The sequence below is a fragment of the Natrix helvetica genome (genome assembly GCF_964273705.1).
Source record: "Natrix helvetica genome assembly, chromosome: 2".
Taxonomy (NCBI): domain Eukaryota; kingdom Metazoa; phylum Chordata; class Lepidosauria; order Squamata; family Natricidae; genus Natrix; species Natrix helvetica.
In genome coordinates this window covers 142,032,877-142,051,079 of record NC_138552.1, presented here as the reverse complement: position 1 = coordinate 142,051,079, position 18,203 = coordinate 142,032,877, and positions in this window count along the sequence as shown.

The window sequence follows — 18,203 nt, the reverse complement described above, 5'->3', positions numbered from 1 at the left end:
ATCTACATTAACAGTAGGAGAAATGGAAATAAAAAGGAACTATGTAAAACAAAACAAAAAAAACTTTGAGTTTGCAAACAAAAGAAAATGGCTGGCATATAAATTATGAAAAGAAAAGAAGATGATATTGAAACTACAAGAGGGAGATACTGTATTAACAGATAATAAAGACTATGCAACAAGCATTTAGTCAATAGTATTCCAACTTGTGTAAAGGAGAAGACATTTCTTTGGAGAAAATAGATGAATATCTAAAGAAATGAAATTTACCAAGGATTACAGACGCACAGAAACAGATTATAAAATGGACCTATAACAATAAGGGAAGTTTCTGAAGCTATAAAAAAATATTAAACCAGGAAAAGTGTCTGGACCAGACGGATTACCAGGGTCTTCTTATAAATGTTTTGAGGATGAATTTTCACAACCTTTATAAAATCCAATGAATATTATTTTAGAGAGTCATGATGTAACTTCAGAGAAAGAGGTTATTTTATAATTTACTTATAACTGCTGTAAAAGAAGATCAGAAGCCACTTTTAATATATATTTTTCTATCTTTTTTCTTAGGAGGAACAGGAATCTTATCAGAGAACCTTTCTCACAAGCCATGGGATGCTGTTACCAAGATTAGTCAATAATACTTGGTTACATTAGGAATACCATGTCTGAGCAATAACCTCCAGACAACCATTGGGTGGCAGCAAAAACAAAACAATGGCTTTATACTGCCATCTAGTGATTATTCAGAGCTTTACATCTCAACTATAGTGTGCCTGGCTATATGGATTAATACAATATGAAATAGCTGGCAGTGTATCTATTACATAGAGATAGATAACTTTACACAACAAAATATATCTTAAATTCAGACCAGGTCCAACCCAGCAAATCAGAAAGTAAATTATTCTCCAGCACTTTAAATGGAGATCTTCTTTCATGTGGCTTTTAAACATTTAATGAAAAATACTGGAAATCCATCCAAAAACATACTTCGTGTGCAATACATGTACTATTACACAGAAGTATAATCTTTCTCTATAAGCTAGGACACCAAGAATTTTAATGATAAGTCTTGTATATTTTCTTCTGCGGGGGGTGGGGGATATTCATTTTCAGTCATTGCATTGCTAGTGCAATCAGAGAAAACTTAAGGGGCATCAGCAAAAAGTTGGAGAGTTAGTTACTAGCTATCATTCTTTCTCTAAGGTGCTTATTGAATCCAGGTTTAAAAGGACATCTGATGTCCACACGAAGTTTAAAACTATTCATCAGAAAAGTGGTTCAAGTCATTCAAGTGACTATTCAAATATAAACTAAGGATGTAATTAGAGATGGATAATCTCTATCAGTCTTGTTTCCCCTCCAATTAAATACAATTTAAATCTGCCACAAAGCAATGAGTGTTGGATGTGGTTCTTAAAATCCAACCCAAATGGAATTCTTGCTCATATCTGAATATACTGTAGCTTGACTTGCAGTCTGGTTATCCCCACCCACCCTTTTCACATTTCTGACACGGGGAGGAGTCCTGCCTCCCCAGTTCCACTTGCCATTGTTGATACAAGCTTTTCTGGATTTTATTTCTCCATGTCAACCATATTTGACAGGCAGCAACTACTCTGGCAAGTTTGCATCACATTTTCCTAAGCATGTAAATTCTGTTGACAGTCTGATAAAGTTAAATTGGCAGGCATAGTCGCCCCAAAGCAAGACTTATTAAAAAAAAACACTAATGGAATAGAATAAATATGCTATTTCAAATCCAAACAGAAATATACAGTAATCATATGATGTTACCTGGCATTTAGAAAAAAACCTTGGTGGCAAAATAATATTGGTGAATTATGCCAATGGTGTTATTATTATTGTATTCATATATTCAGAAAATATGTTCTGTATTATTAATTGAGGATGTGGGGATATAGTTAATATACATTTCTTATATGCATATGAAATAAAAGTTGCTGTTCTTGTATAAAATTGATGTGCATTATTGTATTTTGAACAGTAGGTGAACATTCTTCACTCCCTTCTATTGTTTTATTTCATGCATGCACTAAATTAGGAATTATTTATTCATTTATTCAATTTCTATAGCTGCCCATCTCAATCAATGATCCTGGGCAGCTTACAATTCAATATATATATTATAATTAAGATACGAAGTATTTTAAGAAATAAAAACATCCAAAATAAGTATACATAGCAGCCGAGATACTTGACCAGATAGCAATTCGGGTAGTCCTTGGCTTACAAGCATAATTGAGCTCAGAATTTATGTTGCTAAGTGAGAAATTTGTTAAGTGAGTTTTGCCCCATTTTACGACTTTTCATGCCACATTTGTTAAGTAAATCATTGCAGTTGTTAAATTAGTAGCAATGTTGTGAAGTGAATTTGGTTTCTCCATTGACTGCTTGTCAGAAGATTGCAAAAGGTGATCACATGACCTTGGGACCCTGCAACTGTCATAAAGATGAACCAGTTCCCAATCCTCTGAATTTTGATCACGTGATCATGGAGATGCTGGAAAGTTTGTAACTCTGAAAAACAATCATAAGCCACTTTTTTCAGTGCTGTTGTAACTTTGAACAGTCACTAAATGAATTGTTATAAGTTGAGGACTACCTGCACAGCTAGGAACCAGGCCCTTGACACATTAAGCACTCCAGGCTCAGGAAGATGGCTGTCCGAAATATGTTTGTACATACCGTATTTTTCAGAGTATAAGCCACACCTCCCTCCCCCTAAAAGAGGGTGAAAATTTGGGTATGTCTTATACATTGAATGTAGCCCTGCCCACCCACCAGCCTCACCCTTTGGCCTCTGCCTCCCAGCGATTTACCTCCTTGCATCAAACGGGAAAATGGGGCTTATGGAGGCAGCAATAGGCTATGGCAATCCCTGCAGCCTGAAACAGCTGATCATCTGGAGGCCCATGCTGAAACTGAAACTGAAACATGCTGTTTGCTGCAAGGAGGCAAATTGCTGGGAGGCAGAGGCAGATTAATCAGGCTAAACTGAAACAGGCTGTTTGCTGCAAGGAGGTAAGCCAATAACTATAAAGGCCTATAGAATGTTCAAATTATTAGATTTATTTTTTAAAGACTGCTTTATTGTTGTTCTAGACAACTTAACAAAACGAAGAAGCTTTTAAAACAAATGCTTGATCTGAAGAGACCCATTACTATTGTATCTTCTTTTATATGGCAGAGAATAACGTATACTTCCAGAAAGCCACATCAATTTTAACAGCATCTGTACAAATATAGTCTGAAATGTAACAGCACAAACAGTGTATATCGTCTGTACTGTTTGCTGTTTGCTGCAAGGAGGCAAATTGCTGGGAGGCAAGAGGCAGATTTGTTTTCCCTTGTTTTTCTCCCCAAAAGCTAGGTGTGTCTTATACTTCGGAGCATCTTATACTCCGACAAATACGGTACATAAAAAAGGTATGCTGTGTGACTGTGAAATTAAGTGTAAAGAGAAAGACTGGAATGAAAGATCTTCCTCTTTTTGAAGGGTATAAATCTCAATTAAAGTGGTCTAATCTTCTGAGGTAGATTTGATAAATACATACAGTACATGCAATTGAAGTATGGGTTTAAGGCTCATTAAGTGCCAGAAAATATAAACTGGTGTCATTTTAAACTGTTGAAGATACAAATGAAAATAGTAACTTATAGAACCAGTGGTAAGGTTCTAGTAAGAGACAGTATGATTACAAATGTTGAAATAAGTATGAGGTTTGCTTATGGAGTAGTTGCTTAACTTGTTTAAATTGTGTATGAAGACTGAACCTGTGTCTCATGCTCAGAAGAATATATTGTAATTATTGTTTCTTTATACAAAGTAAATAACAACCATGCACATAAAAAACTTTTCATTAGTCTTTTAAGTGTGTCTTGAAATATATTTGGCAGAATTCTAACTGAAAGGGTATAACAGGTGACAAGGAATAAAAGTTTATAGAAGTAGTTCTGCTTTGAGCCAGGCAGGGGATGTGCAAATCAGATTTTTGTCTCTGGTAGTTGTTCCAAAGTATGTTAATATAAAAAAGGTTATTGTACATTTCTTGTTTTAGAGAAAATATATATCTACCTGAATTGTGTTGAACATTTGGCATAAATATGGGGTTGAATTGATAACTAGATATAGTGTAATAAGTGTGATAAATAATGTAAATAATGTATTGTAAAAATAAATGGTTTAGGACTTTAGAATAAAGTTGAGAGCCAGACAAGGATGTATAATGTCTCCATTGCTTCATGTATTTATGGACAAATGCATACCAAACTCTTGTGAGATGTTAGAGGTGTGTTGGTTGAAAATGTGAATGATGATGTACTTTTATGCAGAGATGATGAACAGTTGACTTAGAACAGGGGTGTCAAACTCAATTTCATTGAGGGCCACGTCAGGGTTGTGTTTGACCTCGGGGGGCTGGGGTGGGCATGGCCAGCTCTACATCACTCGTGTCGGGGTACCCGTGGTGGCCTGAGTGTTCTACTAGTGAAAATGGGCTCCCAAACTCTGTTTTCAGCTGCGACAACCTCCTGCAACCCTCTGCCAGCAAAAAATGTAGCTGGGTGGCACGTGCAGTCCTCCTGAGCTCCATTTTTGCTGGCATAAGCACCGCAGGCCAGTCCTTCGCTGTTTCCAGGGCAACTCCATGGGCCAGATCTAAGCACCCTGCAGGCCAGATCCAGCCCCTGGTCTTTGAGTTTGACGCCCCTGCCTTAGAACCTGAATATTTGAGCAAATATTTGATATACTGCATGATGCAAGAAGAAGTAAATATTTGATAGACTGCAGGATGCAAAAAGTAGTTTGGATATGAAAGTTAATGTAGAATATTTCTCACTATCGATTTTGCTTTACATCCTCTACTTCTAATAAGTTGATCATGACAGTGGAGAAGTTGATTCAAAAGACAAAAGAGCAGCTTTCTCTGAATCCCATTGGTTTCCATTAAACCTGTTTTGGGTGATGTGTAGGGAGATTATTTTGAAACATGATTGGCCTTAACTTAAGCCTTCCTAGTTCCAAGATACTGGATGGATTTTGGTCTAGCAGATTGTCTCTGGGTGTGGATCAGGGGTGGGCTGCTATGGATTCACCTGGGTTTGGGAGAACCCGTAGCTAACGTTATGGCCGATTCAGAGAACCTCCAAATTCTACCCCCAGCTGCCCTTCTCCACACCACTCTGCCACTCTCACCCCTGCTCTCCCCTCCTAGGAGTCTCCACGCAACCCATTTTGGATGTGAGGTAAGCACAGAGCCCACACAGAGGCTCAGGGAGGGGTAAAAACGGGCCTCCCGGAAGGCCTCTGGAGCCAGGGCAGGCAGTTTTCCTTCTCCCAAAGGCTCAAGGAAAGCATCCGGAGCCTGGGGAAGGCAAAAATGGACCCCCTGCTGTAGTGCAGGAGGCTGACTAGGCCACGCCCACCATGGCCACCCCCACCCAGCAACCAGGCAGAGAACCTGTTGCTGAAATTTTCGAAGCCCACCCCTGGTTTGGATATCCTTTGTATTTCTTTTAGAAGTCATTTCCAATATTTTTCTTGGCCTCTTTCATTCATTCTTGTTCCTATGTCAAAACTTTACATTGTTACAGACTTGAATTTAGTTTTAATAAGTTATAAAGGATTGTTTCAAGCGTTCTGTTCTTTCTTTAATTGCTGATAAGTAATTGAAAGTCGATATCAGAACCTGGGCTGATAATAAGCATTGCCTAGATATAATCTGTTTTTTTTCGGGTTTTTTTTGCTCTCCCTCCTGGCTTTTTTCCAACGGCAATACAGAAACTGAGCACATGGCAGCAAATACAACTGATGATGTAGCTGGCCCAAGAGAGTTAAAAGAGTCTTGGAAATCCAATTTCTCTTTCAGAAAGAGGACAGTTCTATCAGTTACCGACACTCAGTTTCTGTTTGCAGGTCCCATCCCAACACATCCAATTGCCCAAAATTGACTTTGTGATTACATAACTTTTGCTTTATCAGCTCTCAGAAAAATTTCTGTCCTTCGTTGGTTTGATGAGTTAGAGGACACCTCTTCACCTTCTGACACTTTTTCCCCCATGATCTTTTTTACTCTTTCAGTGAAAATTCCCAAAAAAGTCCTCTCTTTTTTTGTATTTGTTAGGCAGCAAAATATAAGAAAGGTATAAAGTAAAAAAGTTTTTAAAAGATAAAAATAATAATAACAGGGATAACATAAAAATAAATAGATTTAAGAAGCTTATCTGCAGAACTGCTTGCCTTTGCCCTGTTGGCTTCTCCTGTCTATCAGCACTTAGTATATTTGAGCAAGTCTCCATGTCTCATATATTGGCAGGATCATGGCAACCATGTTTCATGGCTGCCTGGATCTCCTTATTCGATATCTGCCCTGTTTCCCCCCCAAAAAGACCTCTCCGGATAATAAGCCAAATCAGACTTCTGATTCCATGCGCTACAATAAGCCCTACCCCAAAATATCACAGCATCAGACATGAGGTGACCACGCTCACCGCCTCCTGCACCTTAAAAAATAATAAGACCTCTCCGAAAATAAGGCCAAGCGCTTATTTCAGAGGTCAAAAGAAAATAAGACCCTGTCTTATTTTCAGGAAAACACAGTAGTAAATATATCATCCTGTCCTCCTTCAGGAGGAATAGCACTAAAATGGAATATTATCTTAAGTATTTATTCTTGAGCAGTTTTCTCCATGGAGCAAGCATGAAAAATGAGACCCACATGCGTAGAGTACAAATTAGCTACGTTATTGCTTAATGCCTATTTTACAGGAATCTTCTCTTTCGTCAGTTCGCCCCTGGGAAACACTACCTAAAGTCCAATGGCATTTGGGGGCGGGGGGGGGGGGGAGACCTTGTCCTCATGGGCTTTTTTTTTAACAACTCCAAGCCAATTCTCCATTTGACCCCTTTGCTGATAGGTAGGGTTGCTTTCCAACAAGAGCTTACCTGCTAAGTAGTAACAACAAGTTAATAAGCTCTGTTCTGTGACCTTAATTAGTTGATTAGTATATTCCAGCTGACTTGTGCTGCTGCTTGAAATTGACATTAATCTATTTTTTGCTGTTCTAGCACATCCCTGCAATTGAAAACCCAGTGTTTCCAATACAGGGCAAAACATAAGTTCGTGTACATGTAGGCCTAAGCACTCTTTTTTCTTTGCAAATTTTACTGTAATTTTTTTCAAAGATGCCAAGAAAGGTAAAAAAAAAAAAGAATATGTCCAGCTTTTTCCTTCATTTGCTCTCCTTCTCAATAGTCTGTGTCCTCCTTTCCTGTTCAGATATCTGGTAACCCTATCTAAGATGCACTGTTTCATTCCCTACAATGTTAATGACTTTGTGTAAATGTATTATCAAGTTTTATGGAAAATATGGCTGGAGTGGTTCTACTGCGCCCATGTTAGAGAAGAGAGCCTATTAGAGGATAATGTACCTCGGTCTTCTCAAACATGGCACTGGCTTGATGGGATTGCATTTCACCTTGCAATGCAGGTCTCCTTAAGAAAAGTGGCTGAGTGAACTACAGTAAAAATTGAGCCGTGATTATTTCTGTTTTGATTTAGCGGGGGTTATCTCCTTCACGTCTCCGCAGGATCTGCGCTGTAAAATAAAAGCTAACTTTTACTACAATACCTTATAAAATACTTTATTTTCGTTCTCCTCCCCTACCCCTCTTGCAATCTTTTGAATCATTGCATTTTCTCAATTTGCTTATTGTGCAACAACTGTAGCAGTTTCCTAGAATTGCTACAATGGGATGGAGTTCTTTTGTGTTCTGAGTGCAGCTTTTCTTCCGATGAAAGCAGTTCCACTCATAGCAAGTACTTCTCATTGGCTGCTCTTGAATTGGAAGGTGCCTCCCTTCATCTGGTATCTGCATGAAATTCTTCCTTACCAAAACTAAACTTCATATAACTAGTTTTCCTTTTTAATCAGGATATCAGGTTCAGCTGCTTTTGGAGGGTGGGATTATTGTAGCACCAACACCAATTCCGGTATATCACAGAAACATGTTATTTTTTAAAAAATAAAAGCCGCAAAATAAGTATAAGCTGAACAAAGTTTAAGAGGCCCAGATTTACATAGAAAGGAAAGTAACCTTTAATCAGCAAGTAAACAGAGAGAGGGGGGGGGGGGACACAAAAATTTCAGCTAAGATATAACTAAATAAGCAGAACTGACAAGAACCAAAACACCTCTGATGCTTTGGCCTGTTGCTTGTCAACTTTTTCATACTGGTTATACTGGGCTTTGGGACAGAAAGACCGACTGCCAAATTCAGTCAAGGAATGACATTGATAGGCTTTGTTGCAGAGATGGGCCTGCCACGCCCCCGAACCGGTACTCTCGGCCGCCTGAGCAAACCGGCAGTAGCAGCAGCTGGAACTCATCTCTGCTTTGTTGGTTTCAGAATCTCTTGTCCTCTCAGATTGCCCACTTCTTGCAGCTTGAATCCTACATCTAACCCCAGCCTCTCAGGGAAAGAAAACAACGGCTTTTAGAATTTTAAAACATTTAACCTTTCCTTGCAGCCCATAAGTCCCTAAATCTACTTTTTGTACTTGTATGCTTTTTGTAGATTTTGGTTTAGAGGCATTAAAACCAGAAGTAATATCTAGATCTTTAAGACAGAGTTAAACAATGAAAACTCCTAAGTGGTCTCAGTGGGTTATACAGTTGTGAAGCTTTCCCGCCCATATACTGGTTTCTATGGTATGTGCTTCTTTAAAACCAATACTTTGGACCATAGGATTTGCCCAATTGCTTACTGTATTTGTGCAACACCAGTAGTTTCCTAAAGCCACTGTTATGGGATGGATTCATATAAATAGCAGCCTCAGCCTATGATTAAGTTCATCATGGAGATGATACAGAGCAACAGAGTTGGAAGGGAGCTTGGAAGTCTTCTAGTCCAACCACCTCCTCAAGCAGGAAACTCTATAACCGTGATGGTGAACCTATCAGGTGAACCCACAGGTGGCACACAGGGCCATTCGTTAGGGCATGTGAGGTGTTGCCCTGTCAGTTCCAGCGCGAATGTGCGCGCTGGCCAGCTGACTTCGGCCTTCTTTTGAGGCCGTTTTTCACCCTCCTGAGCCTTCAGGGAAGCTTCCTGAAGGCTCTGGAGGGTAAAAAACAGCCCTATGGCCAAATAGGAAGTGACTTCTGGTTTGCTGTAGGGCTGTTTTTCACCCTCCAGAGCTTTCAGGGAAGCCTCCTGAAGGCTCCGGAGGGCGAAAAACGGCCTTAGGAGCAAACCAGAGGTCCACTCCTGAACTTCCGGTTTGGCTGTAGGGGTGGTTTTTCACACACTGGAGGCTTCAGGGAAGCTCGCGGGGGGCTGTTTTCGCCCTCCCCAGGCTCCTAAAAACCCCTGGAGCCTGGGGAGGGTGAAAAAAGTGTGCCAAAAGTGGGGGGGGGACCGCTTGTCGCACGTGCATGTGCACACAGGGGGAAAGTGCGGACATGTGTGGCATGCCCACGCAGGACCTCCCTGCGGTCCCCGCACTTTTGGCACACGAGCCAAAAGAGGTTAATCATCACTGCTCTATACCATTTCAGACAAATGGCTTTCCAATCTCTTCTTAAAAACCTCCTGTGATGAAGTACCCACAACTTCTGAAGGCAAAGCCATTCCACTAGTTAATTGTACTGTCAGGAAATATCTCCTTAGTTCTAGGTTACTTCTCTCCTGGATTAGTTTCCATCCATTGCTTCTTGTCCTGCCTTCAGGTGCTTTGGAGGATAGCTTAACCCCATCTTCTTTGTGGCAGCCTCTTAGATATTGGAACATTGCTATCACATAATCTCTAGTCAAAATTTAAATTTTTGGAAAGGGATCATCATAATGCTTCAATCGTAACAAGAGATCAAAAGGGAAGTATGTTATATTACTGTGGATACTATAAACTACTCTCTCGTACTTGTTGTGTAAAAGGTTATATTTACTACAGGGCCATTTAGCCACCATTCTTCCCAATACCTTCCCTTTTCTTCCTGCCATTCTTCCGCTTTACCAATGTACCCATCAACATCTCCCACTGTCCCCATCACTTTGATCTGCATCTGGAACAAAACAATCCCATTTCATTCCCTGTATAGTTCAGAAGACCCCAAGACCTATTGTTGACACCTATATTTAAATCTTGGCATGGATCACCATATCGCCTATTCATGCCCAGAATGTTTTGAAGATCACGTTGGTTCCTTAACCATGGCTTTTTTTCGCCAGAGTTTTTCTTATAACATGTGCAACTTTAAAAAGAGGTGTTATGTTCTCAATGTTTCTGCTACACTTAATTAGCTAAACAGTCATAACTTTAGAAGTTCTAAAAACAATGCCTAGGCAATGCATAGGAGAACTTGATTCCTTTGGGATGTTTTGAAGCCCCATAAGTTCTAATCGGCATAGTCTCAGTGATCGTGACTTGTGAGAATCATAGTGCAAAAAAGGACCAAGGACCCTGAGCCAAGGGGTAACATCACCACTCAGAGAGTTAACTGAACACTTTCAAAGATGCTGTTCATGCTAACCTTGCTAATCTGCATTTAGGTAATCCTCCCACTTTGCGAAGGGACTAAAAATGGCATTCTCTCTCCCTCAGATGTCGCCAAGGTTTAACAGAGGAGCCTCTGAAATGAGAAATCATAATAACACTTGCCTTCATTATTTTTTTTCAAAAGTGTATGTGCAGTGCATTGACAAGTGTGAAGTGTTCCAAATAACTGAAGTGAAATCTGCATTGTCAAACTAAATGTCATCCTACACATTTGCTCACTTTCTTACTAATTCACTGCATTTGGGAAATTCACATGGGGTTTAATATGACTTGGATTGACACTTGAACTAATACTTTACTTACTCGAAAGGAGAAAGAAAAAGTGATAGAAGAACAATTTTTCCTCTCCATCTAAAACAAATCTGACTTTTTTGCCTCTCCTGAGGAGGGATCCTTTTGCAAGCAATGCCAGATAATTGAAAGACAATACTGGCAGGAATGTGGCTACTGAAAATTTATACTTGGGAAAATATGCAAAACTCAGAAAGATTTGTCTATACCTAATGAACAGGATTTGTGTTTGTACACTGTGAGGCACCAAATATTTGTCATTCTGATTATTGTTAACTATGGTATCACAGGAAGGTGGCAGAACCTGGTTGACCTTGGAGTACTCATCTCAAATGATCTAAGTGCCAGAGCTCACTGTAACAGCATTACCAAAAAGGCATTAAGAGTCGTTAACCTAATCTTATGAAGCTTCTTCTCCGGTAACATTGTACTGAAAACTGGGGCATACAAAACCTTTGCCAGACCAATTCTTGAATACAGCTCATCTGTCTGGAACCCACACTGCATATCAGACATTAATACAATCGAACGAGTTCAGAGATATTTCATGAAAAGAGTCATCCACTCCTCTGCTCACAACAGAATACTTTATGCCACCAGACTTGAAATTTTAGGCTTGGACAATTTTGAAATTTGCCACCTTCAATCTGACCTAAGTATAGTACATAAAATTATCTGCTACAATGTCCTCCCTCTCAATGAATACTTCAGCTTCAACCACAGCAACACACGAGCTCACAATAGATGCAAACTTATGGTAAACCACTCCAAACTTAATTGCAGAAAATACGACTGCAATTGTCAATGCCTTGAATGCACTACATGACACTGTGGTTTCTTCCCCAAATCCCCATAACTTTAACCTTAGACTGTCTACTGTTGACCTCACCCCATTCCTAAGAGGTCTGTAAGGGGTGTGCATAAGCGCACCAGCATGCCTTACCGTCTCTGTCCTAATATTCCCTTGTATTTGTATTCATTTCATGTATTCATCATCATATCTATACTTATATCTGTTATCTAATTCATGCTTGATGAAATAAACAAACAAATAAACAAACAACAACTTTGGCTAATCTCAAAAAGCTAAAATGGCCAGATAGGATTAGGATTTGAATGGCTGGCTATCAGAATATTTCACAATTGTGGAACAAATTAAGAAGACAGTGGATAACCAAAATCTGCAGATGTCGCTATGATGTCACAAGAAGCTGAGGTCAACTTAAGGGCAAAGTTATTTTTTTAAAAAACCTTTATAGCAATGCAATAGTAGGTAGGGTGTCTCTCTTCATGTAAGTGGAAAAAATCATTCTCCTGATATACTGTAAAACTATCAGTATGATTTATTTGTACGATTTGATTCCATTTGTACAACATACAAGGTGGATTTATAGAGGTATAAATATAGGTATAAACACATACGTATGGCATCAATCTAAAAACAAAGATTAAAAATAATCCCATTGAAAGCATAATTCGTTCAAACTTAAAGGTGCGTTTAAATCATTAACATTTAAAAACGTATCATAATTGTTTGTCTAAAGTTGGGAGTGTACTGGCCAAAAACAATTCCTTGAAGAATGAATTTTGTGGCCTGAGAAAGACCCAGCAGATGGTCTTCATTCATATGTCCAGTCAATGGGCCTCCCACAAAAGACATATTCCAAATGGCTTTCTCTATAAATCTTAAAGTCCACAAAAGTTCACAAGAAGGTGAGTACTTAGGATTGTGGATGTTGAGATCTCCTTGCTGAAAAGTATCTCACAGCAAAATTGCTTTATTACCAGATAAAGCAAAAACATTTTATAGAGGTTCTCCTTATACGCTGCTGTCATCGTTAATTTGTAGTTTCTCTCCCATAATTTATCCCATTGGTCTAAATGAATACTATGTCCAAAATTTTTCACCCAACTGATCATTGTCTCTTTCACATTTTCTTCTTCCATTTTGAATCTTAATAAAAAGTATATACTTTAGTGATCATTTTCTCCCCTGTTCCTAATAGTATTTTGTCAAGTTCCAATTGCTCTCCGTAAATGTCAACATACAGACATTTTGAGCAGAGAATTCTATTGTGAATTTTTTAAAAAGTGTATATCAACATAGTGAGGGCTTACATTTGGGTTATGAATTTAGGAAGAGAAAATTAGGTAGATTGACTTAAACTGAATATTTGATTCTTAGGTCTCCAGAAAGGTGCATTCGGTTGTTCATATGAGGGGCATTACTTTGATTTGAAATTTGCTTCACAGAGACCCACACATGCTCTGACAATCCGGAGTTCCCATTTGAGATCTCTTTTAGTGTGGCATCTCACTTAATTTAGGATTTTAAATTAGAATCCATCCTTAATTTGTGCCTGGCAACCAACTAGCAATCAATGCAGTACCATCAACATGAGTGACAATCATCATGAATCAGACCTGCATGATTCACGATCTGGTGCTTCAAAAATCATTTCATGCTAGTCTCACATAACGTTGTGATGGTGTAAATGGTATGTGGGAATGACCTTGGGAGACAGGAGGAAGAGTTGTAACTTACACAACCATAAGGAAAGTTGATGGTGGAGAAAAGCATTTCAGTAAGGATCCCTCCCTAGATTTGGGGAGAGTTAAAGTGATAGGTACTTTCAGATTAGCATTTTTGATGTCAGCCTTTCAGACCACTTGAGAATCCTCGATGTCAGAGGGGAAAAAGGGCCAACGATGGGTACTAATGCTAACTTTATTGTCAGGATTGTTGGAAGAAATGTTCATCTGGGTTCAGTTTCAAGTGGGGGAAAAGATACTGGAAACATGGAGGCTGCTTGGAAAGATAGTTTAATGGTGGACAGGATGTCATGGCTTGAGTTCCTGAACAGGATCACATGGCTTGGGTTCCTGAGCAGAAAAGGTCCAAGATGCTGAGATAACCTGAGTTTTATAACCTCTGTTGCGCCCCACCTCTCTGTTTCCTGTTCCTGTGTAAGAAATGTATCCCATTGGCTATCAGATTCCCAAGGGGCGGGGGTCTTAGCTAACTTTGTAGGCTGTGTGATAAGTTTGATTGAAACTTGGTGGATGGTAGTTTGAAGGGCAATGAGATGGGGTAGATCTTGGTTATATAGTATAGGCTGGCTCAGGCCTTAATGGCCCATTGATAAAGGTGGGGGGAGCTATTAAGAGTGAGTCTGTTTCCTATCTAAAACATGTTTCTCTGGCTCAGGCCTTAATGGGCCATTGACAAAGATGGTTTCTGCCTCTCTGAGGTTCTACTTCTCTTTTTAGGGGAAATTTTCTGCCCTTTTAATATTTTCTAAAATATTTCATTTTTCTGGGAGAGGGGTGGGTGCTAACTTCCTACAGGTTTCAGGAATGAAAGCTGGAAGCTCAGAGGCTTCAGCTCTCAAAATTCTTAACAATGGCCTCCAGGGGCAGCCAGGGGAGATGAGGGACTAGGTGGGATTAAAATCAGCAATAAGGTGATTAGAATGCCATGACGTCATCAAGATACTTCATCTGACACCTCACCCCTCCCCTCTCAGTCATGGTCATGTGGCCTAGGAAACTCCTACACTCCTGAAATCTTTACAGGTTGGGAAACATAGGCAGAGAGAATAAGATACAAAATGCCAGATGATGACCTTGGTGTCAAACAGTAACATTGCAGTACAGGTAGTCCTCAATTTACAACACTTCATTTAGTGACTGTTTGAAGTCACAACAGCACTGAAAAAGAGATTTACGATCTTTTTTTCACACTTATGACCCTTGCAGCATCCCCATGGTCACAAATGCTTGACAACTGACTCATATTTAGGACACCTGCAGTGTCCCAGGGTCACATGGTCCCCTTTTGCAACCTTCTGATAGGCAGAATCAATGGGGAAGCCAGATTTGCTTAACAACCATGTTACTAACTTAACAACTCCTGTGATTCATTAAACAATTATGGCAAGACAGGTTGTAAAATGAGGCAATATTCACTTAACAAATGCCTCTCTTAGGAACAGAAATTTGGGGCTCAATTGTGGTCTTAAGTCCAGGCAGTGACGTGCGGTGAGGTTTATGGCTGGTGAGGCTGGTGACGTCATCAGCATGAGCCGCCATCCCCTTCATGTTGACTCAGGAAGGCGGGGAATGGGACCACGTGTGCAGGAGGCTGAAGCTGTCTCAGCCTCCTGCACATGTGGTCCCATTCCCCGCCTTCCTGAATCAACATGAAGGGGACCGCGGCTGGCGCTCTGCGGTCCCCTTCATGTTCAATCAGGAAGGCGGGGAATGGGACCACATGTGCAGGAGGGAGGCTGAGGCTAGAGGAGCCTCCTGCACACATGGTCCCATTCCCAGACCACGTGTGCAGAAGGCTCCTCAACGCCTTTTCCCTTTTTTTTAATTTTCATGATGACAGGGGTGAGGCTCTGCCTCCCCTGCCTCCTCTGACCACATGTCCCTGAGTCCAGGAGTACCTGTATCACCTTTTAGACACAATCTGATAGCTTGTCTCAAACCTCTGTTAAGCAACACTTTGACCAACAACTCAACCACTGAGAGGTTATATGGACATGCGCAGTGGGTTAGAATGCAGTATTGCAGGCTACTTCTCCTGGTTGCTGGCTGCCTGCAGTTAGGCAGTTTGACTCTCACCAGGCTCAAGGTTGACATCTTTCCGAAGTGGCTAAAATGGGGGCAATAGGCTGATTCTGTAAACTGCTTAGAGGGGGCTGTAAAGCACTGTGGAGCAGTATATAAGTCTAAGTGCTATTGCTATGCAGCATTTGGGCCTGAAGTGAAAAGGTGGCTCAGAGTAAGCAAGGGAACACAATGTACTTTTAAGTGCCTTCTTTAAAAAAAAAGTTACTTCCAATCACAGGCTTGCATGGTAGCCAATTAATCCCAGGATAATTTAGTAAATGAGTCAGAAATCTTAGAGAGACTTTGTGAAAGGCAGAGAGGAAAAAGCAATCACAGTAAAGCAAAATACTCCTTAGGAGGAGGAGAAAAAAAATCCAAAGAAGAGAGGAAATGGAATCTGGACCAGGACAGGGCTGGTCAACCTCCTTTGTCATACTTTGACACAGAACAGGATATCTTAGCCCTGAGCGATGTAAAAGTTTACCGATGTTTTCAGAGACCAAACTAAGAATAAAAACACGCTTCAGTGCATTTCAAGCTCCATAACATAACACTGTTTCAGGCATATGAGCAAAACACTCCATTAACGCTTTTGCCATACGGAATGCTGAGGTAGGCTGTGATCTACACTTACTCATTTACTTGTATTTCAAGACATTTCAAATTCAAGTGCTCAAGTTCAGACCTTTCTGGTCTCTGAGACAGCAAAAAGTTCTAAAGCATGAAATGACTTGGCTGCAAAGCTGCAATTTTTGCTGAAATGTCATTTATTTTTACATGGTACAAGAGCCTACAGGCTATTGATTTATTTGGTGTCCTTAAAAAAAGAGTAATGTCAACTGCACACATAATGTGTTCATTGTAGGGTTCCCCCCCCCCCCTGTATTTTGGTGGCCCGTTACTGCTTCAGCAGCAGAGCAGTTAATATTTCCTGGGTCCAACAGAAGCTTTAGTAACTCTTTTCAGTTCTAAAATTCATAACTGTTCTTCTACTACCAAAAAAAACAAAAAACACCCCAATAACCTGGCCTCAGTATTCTCCCAAGAAACAAACATCTCTTCAAAAGTCAAAGTGGCTGAGTGGCTAAGACGCTGAGCTTGTCAATCAGGAAGGTCAGCAGTTCAGCAGTTTGAATCCCTAGTATAGGTCTCCTGCTTGAGCAGGGGACTGGACTAGATGACCTCCAAGGTCCCTTCCAACTCTGTTACTATTAAGTATTAAGTCTCACAAGTCAAGGCATGGAGATCTTGCACTTAACTTCAATATTTAGTGGCCGATGTTGAATGTGATTGTTGCAAGTGTCCTGCCATCTCCTTGGCTTCCTCTACTTCAATGGATTGCTGGGTAGATGGTCTCAGGAGGAAGTTCCTTCTTTTCACTGGAGTCTGAAGGAGAATGAAGAGAAGTGCACCAATGAACAGAGAAGAAACATCTGCCTTCATGAAATGAAACTTAAAATCAGCATCAAAAGAAACCACACATTAAGAAGAGACAAAAGAAGAAGCACCCTGCTGAATCAGCTTATCTTGTCTATAGCCGAGGCAGCACAGTGGTTAGAGTGCAACGCTGCAGGCTACTTCACCTGACTGCTAGCTGCAGTTCGGCAGTTCAAATCTCACCAGGCTCAAGTTGACTCAGCCTTCCATCCTTCTGAGGTGGGTAAAATGAGGACCCAGATTGTTGGGGTCAATAGGTTGATTCTGTAAATTGCTTAGAGAGGCCGTGAAAGCACTATGAAGTGGTATATAAACAGTGGTGGGATTCAGCCAGTTCACACCACTTCAGGAGATCCGGTTGTTAACTTTCTGAACAGTTTGGTGAACTGGTTGTTGGAAGAAATCATTAGGGCGGAGAATAATTTAATTGATAAATTATTTGAATCCCACCATTATATACAACTCTAAGTGCTATTGCTATATTCAGCTTATCATGTCTATATTCTACATGGTAGTTAGTCAAATGCATTTAGAAAACTTTCCAAGCTAGGGCACTTTAACTATTGCTCTCCAGCCAATTGGAACCAACATGAAACTCTTGATTCTGGAAGTAACAAATAGCTATCTAGATTAATAGCTGCTGACAATCTAGTCCTTCATAAATGCATTCAAAAATGATTTTTTTTTAGTAAGGGAGGGAGGCAAGTTTGGAAAAAATGAAAATCAGGTTTTTAAAAATCTAATGTTTATTGGGGCAAACAATATTTCGAATAGTCAATTGGGAGACGCACAACATGGAGGATCCATCCAAGAGGATTTATTTTCCCACAAAGCAAAGAAGGTATGAAGAAAAGAATGTTGTTGTCATCTACAGCACACTGTTCATTTTACTTGAATTTATATGGTTGAACCAATACTCAGTAGAAATTAAGGAACACACTTTGATTAGTAAAGCATAAGACACAAAGCTTCTTAGGTAGAATACCTATAATGCTAAGTAGAATAATGCTGGGTAATATATTCTTTTTATTAAAATTAGTTTGATGTAGTCCATTAGACTAGAAACTGGGAGATTGGGAGCTCCAGTCCTGCCTTAAATGAAATATTTAAAAATATCATTTGTGTCTGTTCATCAATTTCATGGTTTATTCTATATTATGACAATGATGTATTAAGGTTTTGTGTGCTCATGCCTTCAAATCAGTATTGACCCCTGGCAACTGCCTGGACAAGTTCATATATGGCTTTTTTTTTTTGACAAAATTTCAGATGTGG